Source organism: Aythya ferina (assembly GCF_964211825.1).
Source record: "Aythya ferina genome assembly, chromosome: 1".
Classification (NCBI taxonomy): domain Eukaryota; kingdom Metazoa; phylum Chordata; class Aves; order Anseriformes; family Anatidae; genus Aythya; species Aythya ferina.
The window spans coordinates 199,963,694-199,977,009 of record NC_140296.1 but is presented as its reverse complement, the minus strand read 5'-3'; the positions used below and the strand labels follow the sequence as shown (position 1 = coordinate 199,977,009).

General features: G+C 42.8%; 1 protein-coding gene across 3 annotated transcripts in view; it reads right to left on the bottom strand.

The window, feature by feature from the left end:
• FRMD4A (FERM domain containing 4A) overlaps positions 1–13,316 on the bottom strand; it is a 350,418-nt gene that overhangs the window by 278,512 nt on the left and 58,590 nt on the right. The window lies entirely within an intron of this gene.

Sequence of the window (13,316 nt, the reverse complement as noted above, 5' to 3'; positions counted from 1 at the left end):
AAGTCCAGTGTTGACCATGGGGAGCTACAGAAGGACCTCGGGGCACAGGGTTACCTAGAAGTAAAATGCTAAGATGAAATTCTGTGTTAATTAGCACAAAGTGAGACACCAAGTGAAAAACTAAACCTATCTATGTGTGTTTTCTGAAAACACTGTCCCAATCTGAGCAGCAAAAAATTAAATGAACATTAGGGACTCTAAGAAAAGGGATTGAGAATAAAATACAGACTTCATTATACCATTGTAGGAATCTCAGTACACCCATATTTTAAAGATTCTCTGTTGTTCTGATGACTCAAAAAGCTAAAGAAGAAGGAGAGAGACGAGGGGCAGAGTTGATCAAAGGTATAGAAGGCCTTTCACACACACACAAAATAATAAAAGAAAGTGAATAGAGAACTTATAGGATCAGAAAAATTATAAAAAGGAGCTAAAGATAAATGTCTTTTAAATCATAAATACTGTAACGAAGAGGAATAGAAAAAGAGTGCTGATCTGTTTCTCGTAATATAGGAAGGAGTAGGCGTGCAGCAATATCATCAAACATTGGTTTAAAATGAACCTAAGAGAGCACTTTTCATACAGCACATCATTAAACTGCAATCTATATTGCCCACAGATACTGAGGAGTCCAAGGTATAAAAGATTCAGAAGGAAACAGATAATTTTAGAGCAGTTTTAGTCCTCTCAATGGCCATTAAACACAAGGGGTTGAGCAGGACTTTTAGCTTTGGAAGAAAATTTATTCATTGCTGGGAAGCAAGATGGTAAACAATCTTTCTTCTTCTCTTTACACCCATTAGAGGACAGAGAATACTGACTTCGATGGCTTTTTGTCCTATGGTTTTGTGGTGTCTTACACCCCTGCACACACTACAGACCCTGTCCTATGGGGTAGCACAACTGCAAAGCACAGATCCCTGTGATGGAAAAATGATGTGTGGCATAAAAATACAGCTCTTGTGTCACCAGCAGACTTGCAGATCCCTTACAGCAGCAGAGGACTTGGCTTATGGGTGGCTCATGAAAATAACTGCATTGTGTAGTAGTTTCCAGTGAAGACCTCTGTATCACGTGTGCACAATGCAGGGATATACACACACGCACGTAACCTTTCTGACTTTGAACCTCATTTTTCCATTGATTAACTCAAAAATCAGGGGCTATTTATACACATTACAGTCTATAACTGTCAACCTTGTGACAAATCACCCACCCAGCGCCTTGTCAATGGTGTGGAAAATAGTGGCCATGCAAACAGACCAAATGAAGTGGAAGGTAGAGTGTACAATGGTGTCAGAGCATAGCCTTTGATCTCCAAGGGCCAAAGGTCGAATTTGTCTGCACTGAGGAGTAAAAATGACTTTGGGAGCCCAGCCTGGTACACAAGAAGCGATGAACGAGCATCTCTGCTCAGGAGAGGTGCAGAGCTAGAGCCTGGGGAGGGTATGAAGTTTGGGGCTGGGAGTGATGGACTGTAATCAGTAATTCTGGTGGTGCTACAGGAATACTTGGCCAGGAATAAGCTTCTATTAGGAAATCTGCATCTCCAGGAGAAGGCATGCAGGATGCAGAAGAAAACTGTGGGGAAAAGGTGCTCCTCTACATGGCATGTTTCAGTGAGTGGGTACCAGCATCCATCCAGAACTACAGCTGGGGGCATCCCCCTTGCTGATTTTAATTTGTTTGTTTTGTAGCAGTTGGTTTTATGCAGTCATAGTAGAGCACTGGACAGGGAGCAATCTCAGATTAAGTCTCTTTCTTACTACTTCACCTGTGTTTTCCCGTATAATAAAATATCCTTGATTACTGGGGAAGAAATAGGTGATTTTCAGGCTAGCAAAAGCACTAGCTTTTCCATCCCACCCAAGGGACCATCCCACTTAATTTTTTTATTGACCCACTATGCTTTTCCCACTTGATTTACAATTTGACAATTGCCTCTAACTGCACCTTTAACAGTTTCTCCTGGCTGCTTTCAATGCATGAAAGTTAAATATTGGGACAAGAAGTACATTAAAAGCCATTGCAATTTTAAACCCTGGCAGGCTTGTGGGTTGTTTTTTTTATTTTTTTTTTCTTTTTCTTTTTTTGTAAACCTACCAGCCCTTAACTGTAATATTTTCAACTACATTACCTCTTGCATTTGATAAAAATGTATTTGCTTGGGTGTTGTGCAAAGCTTGCTGTGTAGAGCAGGGAGAAGGGAGGGCAGGCAACACAGTCCTCATCCCCTACCACCACTGCTGTTGTGAATAGCAGTGCTGCCACTGCTCCCCTGGGACATCGACCAGTGATTTTATTCTGCCCTGGGTGAAGCATCAGGGGTGCACAGGACCTCAGTGCTCCCCAGTTTTGAGCCCCCAAGGGGAAGCTCAGAAAACCCATTGTTCTGCCAGAGCAGCCAAAGCTATAAAAAAAAAAAAAAAAAAAAGTCATTTTTTGGATGCCAGACTCTGTGGGGGTAAAGCACTTGTCCTTCTGCTTGACAGCAGACCACCTGTTCTGCTACAAGCCGTGAATAATCAGCTCCGCATGATGTGCATTCGCTGCCCGAGATTAATCCTCGTGCAGTCACGTGTGCTTGGACTCGGCAGCCAGGTACAGCTGCATCCTCACCTCCGTTGTCATTGCTGCTTATCAGGTAGGAAGTTCGCAGCCTCTGATGATGGCCCAGGGGCTCCCAGCAAACTGTTCCTTCAGTGATGGTGAAGTTGATCTACGGTGCCAACACGGAGCAGCGTTCAACCATCTGGCTCTGCAGATGCAGCGGGGCAGAAAGGAGCACCTCGTGTCACCAAGGGACCTTACAATTTATCTTAGTGTCCTGCCTTTTTCATGGGATGCAGACCAACCTGGCAGACCCTCACCCCTACAAGCCACTGTGGCTGATGGTAGGAAGAGCTGCTCCCCTGCTCTGAACCTCTGTGGAGCAGCACAAAGCAGTGCCACGAATCACAGCTCTTGGTAGAAAGAAACTGATAAAAAAAAAAAGGTCCCTCCCTCCCCCCCCCCGCCCCCCCCCAAAAAATAAAAATAATAATAATAATATGCTCTGGGAAGACCTCAGACGTCCGAGAGCTTTCCTGAGTCCAGCCTGAAGGTGTGAGTTAGCCTTACTCTGAGTGAAAATAGTCATTAAGTGAAGCATTTCTCTCATTTGAACTCAGACTTGTTGAAGCCAGATGGTTAATTTCAAGCTAGTCACCATTAACTGAGTTTCCTCCTAGCCACAGGTGACCACAGGCAACTTGTCTGATCTTAGAAGCCAATTTTGGGTTAAGATGAATGACCTGTTAGAGGCGCCTACTACTTTTCATCAATTATAAGGAGAGAGTAGGCTGATTAGCCCAGAATCAGATGTCTACTTTTCAGATGTCCTAAACTGGGGCAGAAAAATATCCTCATGGGCAGGGCTGAACTGCTTGGGCCAGCGCTCAAGGGACATGAGCACAACCCAAGTGGGTGATGGCAGCAAGTGAAGGAAAGTGTTGGGGTGCTCTTTGCCGTGATTGGGGTGAAGGAAAGTCAAACCTGATTGACCTCGGTGACAGATCCAGGCTATAATCAAATGGGTTGCACTAGTTTTGGGCTCTAATGAATGCAATCTGAAGATGATAGAGCATTGAGGGCGGATAATGTAGCAGAAGAGAAGCCACTGGGGATAATTTGAGTGCAGGGTCATGATATGGTCTTTTATTTCTTTTCACATGTTTTTGCCAGCTTTGTGCCTGTGTTGTCTGCCTTGGGTTTTGTAAACGAGTGGTGTTGTCTATTTGCAGCTTAACAAGCAATGCGTAAAAGGCATTTCAGGGATAATGGGTAAACACAAAGGACTTCATTACTTTGGGGCAGTATAATGAAAGTCAGGGTCATGACTAACTTTACTTTTTAGTATCTGGTGTTTTATATAGAAATAAATATGCGTATATATGCATTCAAAAAGCAAGAGGAGCCATTTCAACGTCATGGTCAGCTCCTTGGTGACTAGCAAGGGCATATGTATGAAGAACAGCAAATTCTAGAGAGCACTGTCTGCCTGGCAAGCTTTCCAGCAGGTGAGAAGAGAGCAGAAACCAACCCTAACATCCTCCATTGGCAAAGGTCTTGCAGCAGCCACAGAGAGAGAGACTGCATCACGAGCTGACGCAAAGCAGAGCTCATGGGAGTACATTCATCTACTCTTTCCCAATCAATTGCTTCAGTGAGATTATCACGACCATGATGGATTGGATCACTTAATCCAGTTGGATGGCAGCTCAAGCGGACGGGTAAATAAGGGGAGCCAGGACTCCAATGGCCTTTACTGACCTGGAATAGCAGCTGATGCAGGTGGGAGCTTTCAGCTCTGGTCTTGACCTGCTTCCCAGGATTGACATTGCTAACAAAAAGCACGTGAGTGCCACCAAAGCAATATGTAAATTCAGGCAATGCATTTGCCATCAGAAGACCAGGTGCTGGAAAAAGCTGCGTTAGTTATTTTTTCTTTACTTTGTGCACCTTTAGAAACAAACAAACAAACAAAAATCTTTCTCATTCAGAAAACTGCAACAAAGAGAAAGGAAGATGAGGCTTGAAAACCTCTTTAGCTAATCCTGTGCAAGGCAGAGGACAATGCTTTGAATACAGGACAAATTGGTGTCCATAAGGCTGGAAATGGGGATTGCACCACTGGATTTGGGAGCGTAGGGCAGCACAGCTGAGCTACACTTAATGAGGGTGCTCTGACAGCACTAGATCTGCATGGCAGCCAGTCCCTCGCACACAAAGTGCAGTCGTTCCTGCCTGGTGATATTTGGTATTAATCAGCACTCTGCCGTAATTAAAATTTAACACCTGAATTAGAAAGATTTTGATCATTAATGACTGCATGCAATGCCACACTCAGCAGGAACCATCAGATAAGCATTTTCATTTTGTGTATGTAAATACTGCAGCTAGAAAAGGCAGTATTTGGGATTTTTTTTTTTTTTTTTGCTTTTAATTGAAATAATTTCACTCTTTAGTCCTGGTAAGACCAACAAACATTTTATTCTCCTTTCTAAGAGAGAGACAGAGAGAAAAAAAAAAAAAAAAAAAAGTTCTCAGTGAAATAAAAGCACGTGTGTTAATATAATATAAGCAATTCATTATGGTCTGATCAATGATTAGACGTGACGTTCGACTCTGCCCTCTTAGTAAGTTTTATTTAATGGGAGAATTAGTGCTTAAACTGGCAAACAGGGGAAGGTTGAGATCTAGAGTCCTGTATCTTTATACTGAGTAAGCAGACATCAAAGGACTTCTCAAGTAGGTTGTGGGTGAGGATTTTGTTTTAGGAGGGAGAGAACAAATCTTCCTTCAAAAGCTGAAAAAGAAAATGCACGGAAAGAATATGCATTTTGCTGACACCAAGCATTTAAATGTTACAGTCAGAAAATTCAACTAGAGCCAAAAAAGAGAAAGGAAGAAATAGTCAAAATGAATAGCAAATGTCCGTGCTCCTTGCATAATCACCACATATATGTGCATATAAATATACAAATACATATTCAAACATACTTAGCTTACAGATGTTTTCAAAACTTAAAAAAAATAAATAACAGGTTTTTATAGTCTTGCAAAACCCTGTATTTTCAGATAATTAAGCCTGATTGCTTTCAGAACTGCCTGTTAATAGGCTTTCTTTACTTATCAGGGGTCATTTAACATTCACAGAACACAAAACATTCCCCCAAATCATCAAGCCACTTTCCATGAACAAGCCTGCTTAAATAGATGACATTTTGGGTCTGCATTAAGCCTCTCCATGGCTCATGCTGCCTGGTACCAACTGCTCTATTTTCCCAGCAGTTTCCATGCTGAACATGGGAGCAGCAGCTCATTGCAGGGGCATTGAGCTGCCTTGCCCTTCAAGTTCCCCATGTGGGGATCTTTCATCTCTGAGGAGTTCAAAGGTCGGTCAAGGCTGTCATCCCACCTCCTTATAGTAGGGACCTTGGGTAATATGGGTGAAACAAAAGCTGGGGTTTTCTTACAGATCCCTCTCTGTGAGTCTTTCCTCCATGTCAGCCCTGATGGAGGGAGGTCCCTTCCAAAGCAATGCCACCCTTCAGGGGCTGAAGCTGGTCAGAGGAACCAGCAATTCTGGTGGTCTCTGCCAAGCAAATCCAATGTCCATGAACCTCAGAGACTGCAAGATTTACAAGAGCAGTGGCTGATATGAACAAGAGGGGTTGCAAAACTTATTCTTGGCGATGTGGGGAAAAACTGTGCTCAAATCCACATGCTAAGAAGGGGCTACACTTTGTGGCTCCTCAAGTGCATTCGTTCCCAAGTGCAGCCAGCCCAGAGGCAATAGGAAGTGGACGTTTTGTGCAATTATTTCTTCACAATGTATGTATTGTGGGAGAGGGTATGAAGAGGTGTGATTCCTTGAAGAACCTCTCATGTGAATAGCAATTGGCAGTAATTAAATAACTGCAGACTGTTTCTTGGGGGAAAATTCAAATAATAAGCTGACAGAAATATGAGTACAACAGTTTGCTTCCTCTCCCACAGCCACAGCTCTTCTCTAATGTTCTGGCAATGCTGGCTGCAGAGTGATGTGTGAACTTCCAGTTGTTCGATGGGTTTTGTCTGAAAACCTCACAAAATCTGGCTGTTTTCTGAAACCAACTTGTGTCTTAAGCACCTTAATTTACCAGCTCTGCTCAGCTCTGTGGTTTGATTGCATATGTCAAGTGTAGAGCAAAAGTCTCAGAGGAATAGTAAAAAAAACAAAGCCAGAAATAATGCTTGACTCTAAGGGAGGGCTGTAGATGAGTAAGAGATAGAGAAGAATGAGACTAAACTAAAATAATTTCATACTATTTCAGAACTGCCAGCTTCCATCTGCAAATCCTACAGCATTTCTTTTTTTTTTTTTTCTTTTTCTGAAAGCCCCAGAAAATACAAGACATAAATGTCTCATTCTTGCAAGAAAAGCAATGAAAACTATTGCATGAATCTAAAAAAACAAAAACAAAAACAAAACAAAACACACACTCACAAAAAAAAAAAAACAACAAACAAACAAACAAACAAAAAAAAAACAGAACACAAAACAAAACACAAACAAACAAAACAAATAGAAGGTGGCAAGTAAATAAGCCTAACCCTTCCCAAAATTTTTAACCCACTATCCTCTTCCCTCAGGATTTATATGTGGAGTTTGGCAGCTTGAAATGCATGATAGCCAAATTCAAGTGCTATCCTGGAAATCTGGAATGAGAGGATTAATTACAAATTACACTTTTTGAGCATTTTTGCACTGATATTTAAGAAAATGTGAGAGTGTTTATTTAGTTTGGTTAAAATGCAAAGTCTGAAAACCAAACCAGTCGACGAAAGCTTTAAAGTCAGCTTTTAAGTATGCAAAAACAAACCCAAGAAAACACAATCATGTTTTATTTAAAAACACACACATGCACCCTCTCTGATGAATAATATAAGCTCAGCATAAATCACTTACTCTCGCTACTACAAACACTGAACTCGTGGGTTGGGTGAAGCAGTCGCTGATCCCTCATTCTCGTAGACCATCAGTTCTGGAATCCCAGCTCAGATGCTTGCAGCCCTGTTTTTAATGTTTTTGAATGTTGACATCTCCTGGTGCTTCCCTTACAGACCACTCGGGAGCCCACAGTCCCAGAATGGCTGTAGCTCTCTCTATTTAAGGACAGGTAGCAATTAAAGTGTCATTAAGCTTCAGAGTTAAGATCCCCCTGAGTTAGGGCGGTCAGGCTGCCTCTTCCATGACACTGCTTCTTTCTAGGTGTTGTAACACGTGAGATCAAATCTCATCCATAAGGTTTTCTTCACAAGGAGACAGACGTGACATCTTTTAAAGGAAGATAATTCTGCGAGGACTGATGAGGTCACTAAAGAAATACTGACACAGTGCATTAGCAAGGGCCAGCGTGATCTGACCTCTGCTGTACCACTGAATATTGTGGGATTGCTTTTAATATCGACTGTTCTTCAGGGAGCAGGGGGTCACGAGCTACATTTTTCATACGGTATGTGAGTGGTTTGCGGATGACTGATGCCTGCTGATCTTTGGGGCTGCATGGATCACTTGTAGTGAGAGGCACCACGTGTGATTAAAAATAAGTCTTGGGCAACTCAGGATTGCTGTGGGGCAAAAGGTTATGCAACCTGACTGAGCTTGTTACTGAGATTGTCTAGGGGCATTCGTGTGATCTGTTAAGGTAGCTGAGTTTGGGGGGTAGAGCCCAACAAATACAAAAACATCTTTAAATTGCTCTGAATACGTCCCTCAGAGTGTGTCTACATTTAAGATAGTAAAGCAGACATGTAGCAGTATGTCTTCTCCTCTTCTTGCTCTGGTCTGGAATTCACGGCCAGCCTCTGAATGCCCCTTTGATATGACTATCAGTTTGTCCCAGTGCTGTACCTGGCAGGGTTTACATTGCAAACCCTTTGTCTTTAACAACCTCTAACATTCATAAATTTAAGATACATACTCCCATAAAACACTGACAAAGTTCCATTCATTTGTATCGTACGATCAGGGGAAGCAGTGTATTTGCAAGGAGATTACAATAAACCAATTTCTTCCAGACAGTAAATCTGACTTGGGAAAGCAGAAAACCTAATTAATAAAGGTCTCAAAATCATAGCTCTTTAAGGACCTTAATGGCTATTGAGAACTGTGTGGTGGTGCTAAGGTCTTTCTCAACATCTGGAGAGGAGCCAGTCTAGAGCAGATGAAGAAGGAATGTTCCCCTGTGCCCAGGTCAGCTGAAGTCTCACAGCAGCCTGAAATTATTGACAACAAGTTAATTTGTCCTCAGTGACCTGGCCTTTGTCAGTCCAGATGATCTTTGCCCTATTTTATGTCCCTCTGTCTTAGCTACTGTGTAAGCTAGAGCAGATGACAGAGCTTTTCTCTATTAGGACAACTGACCAAGGTGATTTCTCCTACTTTTGGTTTGACTCTGCTCATTTCTAGCCTGTTCTGGGCTGTTTATAAATTCCTTAGTAACATCACTCTCTGTGAGATTTACAGGACAACCCCTGGTGATTAACGACACCTGCTCTAGCAACTCTCATGTGTGAAGCCATGAACAACTCAACCCAGGAGAAATCCTAAGAGGAACAGCAGCATCTCTACCCAGCCTGGGGGCAAGCAACACAGGTATTGCCAAATGCCAGAGTACGGCCCCTGCAGCTCTGCCACAGAGCATGAGTGGAGCCAGGCCTCTGCCCATACCAGCCACGGCACCTTTCCAACAAGCACCAACACAGCGTGGGCAGCAGGGCAGGGAGGGGGTTGTCCCCCTCTGCTCTGCTCTCCTCAGCCCCCACCTGGAGCCTGCGTTCAGCTCTGGGCCCAGCACAAGGACAGGGATGGATCAGAGCGAGTCCAGAGGAGGCCACGAGGATGCTCAGAGGCTGGAGCCCCTCTGCTGTGGAGCCAGGCTGAGGGAGCTGGGGGTGCTCAGCCTGGAGAAGAGAAGGCTCCGGGGACACCTCCCAGCGGCCTGCCAGGGCATGAAGGGGCTGCAGGAAAGCTGGGGAGGGACTGTGTGTCAGGGGGTGTGGTGGTAGGACAAGGGGGGATGGCTTTAAGCTAAAAGAGGAGAGATTTAGGTTAGACATTAGGAATTTCTTCACTCTGAGTGTGGTGAGGTCCTGTCCCAGGCTGCCCAGAGGAGCTGTGGCTGCCCCATCCCTGGCAGTGCCCAAGGCCAGGCTGGATGGGGCTTTGGGCAGCCTGGGCTGGGGGGAGGTGTCCCTGCCCATGGCAGGAGGTGGCACTGGGGGGGCTTTGAGGTCCCTTCCAACCCAAACCATTCTGGGATTCTGTAATTCTACTTGCTATGGAAATCTGGCAAAAGACTTCAAGCACTCTCATTCCAGCATAAATCTCATTATTTGTATGATAGGGTGGTGTTCTGAAATGGTTTGATAACAAGACAACTTTACCCTCTTGCAGAGAAGAGGATACCAAGTCAAAGCACAGGTCCAATAAGACAACACATCCATAACAGCTCAACCTAAGAGGCACACATGAGATGCTCATGAGACCAGCATGGCAGGGACCCCAGATTCATACACTGACAAATGTTAAATCATTTGTTACTACATCTTCTTTGTTATTCTTCCCCCAGTTATTGCAGAAGTGATGCACAATTGCTCCCTTTTGTTGCTTTATATAGCATTTAAAACTGTCAAGGACTTTCCAAACATTTCAGAGGTTGGATTAGACAATCAGGTCTGGATGTCAACAGACTGAAGTGCTCTAGACTGGTGAACATGATAGAAAATGCTGGTTTCAGACACTGAAGAACTAGGGGAAGGGTGGGCTGGTGAATGACTTGGGCTAAAATATGGGACAGTGGAAAGTTCATTGGGGAGCTGAGAGCTTTCCTGTGCACGGCTGTGATAGCTCCATATGGTCTGTTATGGAACCGAGTAACATAAACAGAATGTGGGCTATATACAGTATACATCAGGCATTTTATTTGGTGAAATTAGTATGGAATTGCACTTATTTTTGACACATCATCTGGGCCCCTCAGCCTCGTGGCTTTTTTTTTTTTTTTAAACCTAAGCTCTGTGAGACAGCATTGAAGTCCCCAACCTTTGATCTTGAAGAATAAGGCATCAAATCTAAATTTCCAAAAAGCAGCAGAAAAAAAAAAAAAAAAAAAAAAAAAAAAAAAAAAAAAGAAAGAAAGAAAAAACACTTTTAGTAATATCATTTTTAAGCTGATATCATTATGGAAGGAAAGTGACTCATGATTTTGAGTGTATGGAGCTGGTACTCCTTTATAGTGCAAAATTTAAATCAGCCCATTCTCATATGGTAGTTCATCTGTCTGCAAAAGGAAGCACAGTTATTGTACATGCAGTGTTAGACCCTGTATGACACTCGGTAGAAGCATGACTTAAATGCAATTGAGATCTGCGGAAAAATAAGAAAGGGGAAGTTCAGAGGAAAAATTCAATTTCAGTCTGTCTGTGGTCCAAATCTGACCCCAGGTGTCAAACAAGCCATGTAACAAAACCTGCAACAATTCAATAGGCCATCTATAGCCAGAAGGGGCCCACGGTGGAAAGAAATTGAAAAATTAATTCCATGCACCTCTAAGAAAGAGGGAAATGTCACTGAGTTAGGAATAACAGAGAAGGGGTCACCGCCGAGGTGTCTCAGCACACTATCCGTTACAGTCTAGGACAGGAGTCACAGATATGGATACATCAAGACTTTTCCTGCATCTTCTCTAAAAACATATTTCATATAAAAAAATATTTATCTCCTTGCATATCCTGTCCAATTTGGATCCTGCCTGTTTTCGTATCATAAATTCCTGCTTCCTTATAGTTTGTAGTGATGACTGATGGAAACTGCTTGGATGCACTTTCCCAGTCTGGGTGGCTGTAGCAGACTGGTTAACTCCCTGAGTCCAGGAACTGGGATATGAGAGATCAGTGCCTTCATGGGGACACCTGAACCCAGGTGGGATTTTAGAGCACTTTCAAGCAGCATATTACTGGCAACCTCAGTCCAGCCCTCAGAGTATTATATCCATGTCCCAGCCAGGGTTCCAGCCAAGGAGCCCAAACAGCAAGCAGTTTGGAGGAAAACCAAGCATTAAATGCAGGGAAAGGTGGTTCATATCTCCCTCTGGAGACATCCAAAAGCACCTACCTCTCTGCCAATCATATAGGGATTTTCAGCCCTCCCTTCTGGGATGGGGTTGCTAGGCACTTAAATTGTAGATACAAATTGGGAGCTTAAATTAGGCAGGCTCAGTCCCACACCTGGTACTTATATATTATTAAAGAGGCTTTCATTACACATTCACATGTGTTTTATTCTCCCCTGAGAAAAATCATTTAGGACGCAGAATGGTCCATCACTGAGGATGAATCGAGGCTGAGTAATCTGGAAGGGTGATGCTGCAGGACTACTGAGCCTGGAGAGTATGCAAAGTGTGCCACAAATGCACATGGAAACAGAAAAGTATTGTTTAGGCTTAATGCAAATGAAGTTACTTAGACATAGGGCTGAACAAGCGCTGTTCTATTTTACACAAGTTCAAAATTTGTTTTTTTTTTCCTTGTTTAGCTTAGAGAAAAGGAGGCTTAGGGGAGACCTTGTTGTACTTTACAATTATCTTAAAGGATGCTATAGTGAGGTGGGGATTAGTCTCTTCTCCCAGGCACCAATTGATAAGGTAATTGACAAGGGGAAATGGCCTCCGGTTGTGCCAGGGGAGGTTAAGGTTGGATATTAGGAGAAAATTCTTCACTGAAAGTGATGTGAGGTATTGGAACAAGCTGTCCAGAGAAGTGGTTGAGTCACCATCCCTGGAGGTCTTCACATGATGTGTGGATGTGGTGCTTAGGGACGTGGTTTAGTGGTGGACTTGGCAGTGCTAGGTTAAAGGTTGGACTAGATGATCTCAGAGGTCTTTTCCAACCTAAATATTCTATGACTCAGTTTCCTGAAAGTGCTGTTCAAGCCTGCTAGTTCAAACACTCCTTCCTTTCCATGGCCACACCAGCTTGTATTTCAACTTTGCTAGAAATGACAAAAAAATTCCAAGCAAAAGAAAAAAAAATCAATTCACAATGTAGAAGAAACTATTCAACTGAAAAATTCACATTTACCTATTTCATTTATACTTTTTTTTTCTTTTTTTCCAAATGTGAAAATATGTTCATATAGTCCTTTTCCATTAAAACTTCCATTTTAGATAACTACCATTTTACCTGATCATGACATATTTTCCCAGTGCTGTTACGTGTTCCTGCTAAACACCCAGGGAACACCTGTATGCTACCTTGACCTCAACCTCTGCCTCTGCCTCTGCCTCTACCTCCACCTCCACCTCTTCCTACATGGCACTGGGAACCTCACTCCCTTTCTCCAGTCTGTAATCAAGAGAAAAGCCTGGAATTTGATTTGGTATAATACCGAGCACAAAAATCCATTTTAGTAGTGCTTTACAGCTATATTGTGTTGTACAATGTTTGGAAAAATTGAGTTCTGGGTGTTTCTAATAATGTAGCTAAATTGAGTGGACACTTTTAACCTTAAACTCTCTTGTATAGCAGCTCATCTGTAAAATGGTGGTAATAGCATCTTTGCTTCTCATAGAGGTGTTTATAAAACTGATATTTGTGAAGGTCCCTGATAAAGTATGGGGAGCACATTAAACACACCCATGAGGAAATTTATAGTTCTGCCTTCAGAACTGTATGTGAATAGTACTTAGTAATAGCGTGCAGCATTTTACACATGTTGGTTTTTGTTTCAT